A 6,753-nucleotide genomic window follows, 5' to 3' on the forward strand; every position below is an offset into this window, starting at 1 on the left:
TTCTGGAACTGTTGCCTATCACAGTCCAAACAGGACAATGTTTGGAAGTTTTTGAGCAGAGGCGTGGGGAACAAAACCAAGTGCAAGGCAGCTGGCTGGATTTGCTCTGAGTGGCAAAGCTTAGGAGAATCAGAGTACAAAGTCTTGCCTTTAACTGCAGGCTTGAACTAACAAAATCAAGAATGATACTGTCATCCTGCTCAATCAGATCTTAGAGACTGTAAAACAATTTGTAATACAAAAGATTGGAAACAATATAATGGCCCATCAATAAGAAACTCAGTAAATAAATCATGGTACACACATACACTGAACTAATAAGTTCCACTTATTGTATCCTTACCAGGTGCCAGACACTGTTCTAAATGAGTTTCATTCATCTAATCTCTCCATCACAGTATGAGATAGCTGAAGTTTTGATCTTCAAAATATATATATAAGGTAGATCCATATGTGTTGACATAGCCCTGGACTTTTGAATGCTTGGCTGCAGGACCTCAGAAGGAAGGCTAGGGTAGGGTTGGGGGAGTATAGGTGACAGACAATCACATTTTTATTAAATTAACATGAACTGAAATCTGAAAATGGAAAATAAATTACAAAGAGGGACCCTTTGGGGGAGGGGTGTTATGGGTTGAACTTTTGTTTTTTGCTTTTAAAGCGTAGGTTTCAGGTCTCTGTCTAGAAAGCTTATCCTCCCCTTCCTCCCACCTCCTTCACCAGACAAATCTGACTCATCCTTAAGGTCTCAGCTCAAAAGTCACTTCCTCAGCAAGATCTTCCTTGACTACTCCCTGAACTGCTCCTTGTTACTCTCTCTCCTAGCACCATCTTGTTTTTTTTAAAAGAGAGTTGATCACAATTTGTAATTGTGTACGTGTTTCCACGTCATTGGCCTAGAGTCTGCCTGCTTAGCCAGGAAGGCGGGAACCACATCTGTAGGCCCCTGTACCCTCAGTGCCTAGAGCCTAGAACCTCGTACACAGATTCTTCATAAATATGTATTGAATGACTGAATTAAGAAGATAACCAGACTTTCCTGGCGGCACAGAGGTTAAGAATCCGCCTGCCAATGCAGGGGACACGGGTTCAAGCCCTGCTCCGGGTAGATCCCACATGCCACGGAGCAACGAAGCCTGCATGCCACAACTACTGAAGCGTGTGCTCTAGAGTCCGCGCTCCGCAACAAGAGAAGCCACCGCAATGAGAAGCCAGCACACTGCAACGAAGAGTAGCCCCCGCTCGCTGCAACTAGAGAAAGCCCACGGGCAGCAACGAAGACTCAACACAGCCAAAAATAAAATAAATTAATTTTAAAAAATTCTCTTAAAAAAAAGACAACCACCTTGGGACTTCCCTGGTGGTCCAGTGGTTAAGACTCCACACTCCCAATGCAGGGGGCCCGGGTTTCATCCCCAACCCGGTGCAGCCAAATAAATAAATAAATATTACAAAAAAAAAAAAAGACAGCCACCTTAACTCTGAGACCTCTGTCTTGCCATTGTCGTATGCCTTTTTTTTTTCTTTTTGGCTGCACTGGGTCTTCGTTCCTGGGTGCGGACTTTCTCTAGTTGCAGCAAGCGGGCGCTACTCTTCATTGAGGTGCGAGGGCTTCTCATCGTGTTGGTTTCTCTTGTTGCAGAGCATGGGCTCTAGGCGCGTGGGCTTCAGTAGTTGTGGCTCGTGGGCTCTAGAGCGCAGGCTCAGTAGTTGTGGCACACAGGCTTAGTTGCTCTGGGGCATGTGGGATCTTCCTGGACCAGGGATCAAACCCATTTCCCCTATATTGGCAGGCAGATTCTCAACAATTGCGCTACCAGGGAAGTCCCTCTCCTGCCTTTTTTTATATTTGTTTGGATCTAGGAATAGAGATACTTCCAAAGCTGTGATTAGAATTTTGTAACCTTTCCCCCAAAACACCTTTACTTCTGAACTCTAAAGCTTCTCTCAGAAATTGCTCCAAAATACCTACTGCCTATGAAAGAGACATGTCTAAAAGACAGATACAGAATAAGTAAGGTCAAAGTACTAACCGATGTCTAGGGTGAAAATTTTTTCTTGTTTACTCATAGGCCAAAGCTATAATCACTAGGATGGCTGAAGTAAGCTATGTAAGGAAGGTGAAAAATCTTGTCCCTTGTAGATAACATTTCCCCCATTACCCAATACTTTAGGGCCTGGTATTTACCTACTGCTATTCTCTGCTTTTTCTATTCTTTTCTTTTTCTCTAAACTAAAATATGATCTGGCTTCTTCCTCACACAAACAATTTTCTCATCTGACACCCCTATTTACTACTCCCAGATCACAGGTTAATCAGTCACTATTCTTGATACCTGTTGTTACTTCAATACTTGATACCTGTTGTCTAGAGTTTACCTAACACTCTGAATTGTAATTATTTGCTTATTTGTCTGTCTCTCCCACTAGACCATGAGTTCCTTGAGGGCAGAGGCCATGTCTTATTCATCGCTCTCTCTTCAGAACCTAGCATAATATGTAGTTCAGAGTAGCTGGTGCTCAATCAATGTTTGCTGAAAGAATGCACCCATCCTTTTCCAGCAAACAAGGTACAATTCTTGCCAAAGAGTACCAAACAGGTTTGGTTACCTTGGGTACTTAATTGCTCACGGGAAAACATTCAATACAGGAGAGAGGTACCAACTGAGTTACTTTACTCTCACTCTCTTTGACTTACCTGTGTTAATGGGGAGGCCAGAGCAGAATGGATAAATTAAGTCCACAGATTAATCTGGTCCTTCTTTGATGTAAAGATTGGGTATAAAAACAGAATCCTAACATAACATGGGACTCAAAAATCAGCTTATTTTACCAAAGCAACCAGTCATACTCTGGCTAAAACCTCAAGGCTTTTTGTCAACTTTTCCTGCCCTACATATCTGAAGGCATAAACCAAAAGACCGCATTTGCTTAAAAAATACATATTATGGGTTTTTTACTCATTTCTTTATTAGAAAGGAAGTCTATAGCTAGGAAGATCATTTCTTTCCCTCTTCCAATGTACGTAGTGAGAAGGTTTTTGGCTATCCTTTTAATCACATTCACAGAATTAAATACAGTTCTTGTTCTTAGAAGTCTGAAACATATCCAAACAACTTTTAGCAGCCTGCCACACACCTCCACTCAGTCTTCTCTCCAGGGTCACTAACCTGGGCAGCAGAGAGTGGAGGGGCTTCCCTCCAGACTGCATTCTCATTCCAGTTCATCATTTCATTCACTCAGCAAACATATATTGGTACAACAAGTAGCAGGCATGATGCCAGGCACCAGCGACCTAAAGATAAATAAGACAAGGTCCCTGACCTCAAAGTGCTTACAATCTAATAGAGGAAGTGTGCAATAAAGAATTTAACCTTGGGGCTTCCCTGGTGGTGCAGTGGTTGAGTCTGCCTGCCAATGCAGGGGACACGAGTTCGTGCCCCGGGCCGGGAAGATCCCACGTGCCGTGGAGCGGCTGGGCCCGTGAGCCATGGCCGCTGAGCCTGCGCATCCGGAGCCTGTGCTCCGCAACGGGAGAGGCCACAACAGTGAGAGGCCCGCGTGCTGCAAAAAAAAAAAAAAGAATTTAATCTTGCCCAAAGAGAGGCTGACCTTTGCCCTTGGTTCCTGGTAAGGAATCTCTAAGCCCTTGGAATGTCCTGCCTAATAAAGGTGTCTTTGTTTGCATGGGGGTCTTTTGCCACACTAGATAATCCAGTAATGTGACTAGGAGGGAGGGGGACTTTGGACCACATGTTATCAGCTAGACCCCAGGAAGGGCTGGAGATTGAGGTTGGCCAACCAGTTCTGTGTGACCAAGTCCAATAAAAAACTTTGGACACCAAGGCTCAGGTGAGATTTTCTGGTTGACAATACTCCATGAGTTTTGTCACACAATTAGTAGGAAGTTTAAAGCTGTCCATGACTCCACTGGGAGAAGACAACTGGAAGATCCATGTTTGAAACTTTCCTGGACTCTTCTCCATGCATTTCTTCCCTTGGCTGACTTAAATCTGTTTCATTTCACTGTGATAAACTGTAACTGTGAGTAAAACAGTTTTCAGTGAATGTGTGAGTCCTTCTGGTGAATTATCAAACCAAAGAGCAGTCTTGGGGACTCTCCGTAACTTTGGGAAACAGATGTGTAGTGGGATGGGGAGGGCACAAAGATGAGAATGGCTAATTCTACCTGCAGAGGTAAAGTTTCAAACAGGTATCTGTTTATTCAACAGATGAGTAGGTATATTCACCAGGTGGATAAAATCAGAGTGAGAAGGGATGGTTTTGGGGGGAAAAAATATGAAACACGTGTGTTTGTACTGTGAACTATAAAGCAGCATCACTAGAAAGGAGGCAGAAAAGGAAGCAAGGTATTTTATGAGACTAGACGGATACACTAAGGCCAGGTCATGAAGAAACTTGCATAGCAGGCCAAGAAGCTTCACATGTGCCCTGTAGGCGAAGGGAAGTCCTTGAAGTAACATGATCAGATGTGCATTTTTAGAAAGGATCACTCTGCCAGTTGTGACAGGGGTGGATTGGAGCTGTTGGGGAGGGGGGAAGACTGGTGGCAGGGAAACTGGTGGCAGAGTAAGAGCCTCTGGCAGTGCTGCAGAAAAGAAATGATGAAGACTTGAATTAAGGCCTAACTACTTACCAGTCAGTCTCCCAGTCACTTAAAACTCAGCATGTCCCAAACTGAACTCATTATCTTTCCCCCCAGTCCCCCTCAATTATGTTCTTCCTGGGATTCTTGTCCTTGTTAATAGCATTTAGTCACCCAAGTTAGGAACCTAGGAATCATTCTGATGATTCCTGTCCATTTCTTACCTTTCATAGCTAGTGAGTCACCATGTCCTTAGGTCCCACCTCTTTCTTCTCCATTTCCTCTACAATCTAAGTTATGAGTTAACATTAAAATAACCAATATCCAATCCCAGAAACCTATAACGCAACCATATTTGAAACAGGTGGCAGGAGGTGACTTTATAATTCGCAGAGAAATATGACCAAGAGACATATTCTATTCAGTGATGATAAATAATACTGGCTCCTCAGTTAAAAATATAAGAGCACTCCCCTGAGATACAGCCTTCAAGCTACCATTCAGCAGTATCAACTCGTGCATGGTGATAAGTTTGGCTAATATGTTCTTTGGTTCATGCATCTGTCCCCAGAGAGTGTTCTTTGGGGAAGTAGTCCTTCCAGACCGATTATTTCTGGGCAGAGCCCAGACAAGTCTCTACTGATACTAGCATGCACATCTCCTGAAATGATACAGTTGGCTGCTGAGAGCAGACTAGAGCATTCAGAAGAGACTAAACCTTTAAGCAGCCTACAACAAGCTTTTTGGCAAGAGGAACACAATGTTTCTATTGCAGAGTTGACCTAAATTCAGGAAAGAGCTTATTGATATAGGCACGCTTAAATCTGCAGCCAGCTGGGTCATCATTGGGTAGGGGAGGAAGGGGTTTCTTCCTTCACCAATTTTACAGAGTCAGCCCGAGCAGCTCTTTAAGAGCCCAACACTGAGGCTAGTTCCAATGGTGTTCTGAATTTGTGTAATGAGGCTCTGCTTAACCACAACTTCTGCCCGGATCTGTTCCCAGAACTAATCAACACAAAGAAACAACTGCGTGTCAGACAAGATCTGCCCTGGATCCCTCTGAAATTTTGTCCACAGGATACTAGTACTGCTGGAGTGGAACAGTGAAGTCCTTTTCTCTTGTAAGAGAAGTCCTAGAAAAGTGGAAAGTAGTATGGGGAGCAGATTGAGGCCACGGGAAATGGGACACATTTCCTGAACACAGAGCAGAAACTGGTTGGTGTTAGACGCCATCTTCCACTCCCACAGCTGCCAAAGAGCTCTAGTTCACAAATCTGAATGGATCCTGCCTGCTCAAAGCACTTCATCAGCTCCCTTTCATCCATACGTAAAACCCAAAACCTCTGCATAACACACAGGCCATTTATGATCAGACCCATCTCTTTCCAGCCTCCTTTCCCATAGCTATCCAGCCCTACTTGACAACTGAGCCATGCTGAACCGACTTCAGGTCCCAGAGCAAGTCCTTCCCAGCTCTGGAGGGGTGCATCTGCACACCCTCCTGCCTCTGTGAGAAACTCCTGCCCTCCTTGTCTGCAGAGCACATTTCTGTCCCTCCTCTGAGCCTCAGCCCAGCTTTGAACTCCTCTGTGAAACCTCCCTCTGCTCTTCCCAGCATCCCCCCACACCCCATGCTCTATGCCCCTTTCTGCACTAAAGCAATCATCCCACCATCTGGACCCACTCTAGATGCTGGTGGGTTTATTTTCTCACTGGATCGTGAGCTCCTCAAGGGCAGGGATGAAGTATGGTCCCTCACCATAACCCACTCTACATAAGCACAAGGCTTATCTTCTGGAAGGTGCTCAAATGTTGGCTGAAGTAGTGAATGAACTCCATTTGCATTTTATCTCTGGCTGTGTCTAAACCAAAGAAAATCACACTTGTCTTCTCAGAAGAGGGAACATATTCAAATACCAAGAACTGCAGTTCCTGGTAAGACCTTTGAGAAAATGACGTTACCAACAGCAGCAACTGGAAACTCAGCAGAATGCTTAAGTGCTAAAAACAGAGTGAAATGGGCCAAGACTTGAACAGTCATGGTTTAGGGGGCCTGAAGGGGTAGAGGTGGGGGAGATTCCTGACTATCTAAAGTTTAAGAATCACACACACACAAAAATAAAATAAATAAAGTTTAACAATCACGA

This window comes from Grampus griseus (genome assembly GCF_964374135.1).
Source record: "Grampus griseus genome assembly, chromosome: 2".
In the NCBI taxonomy this organism is placed as follows: Eukaryota; Metazoa; Chordata; class Mammalia; order Artiodactyla; family Delphinidae; genus Grampus; species Grampus griseus.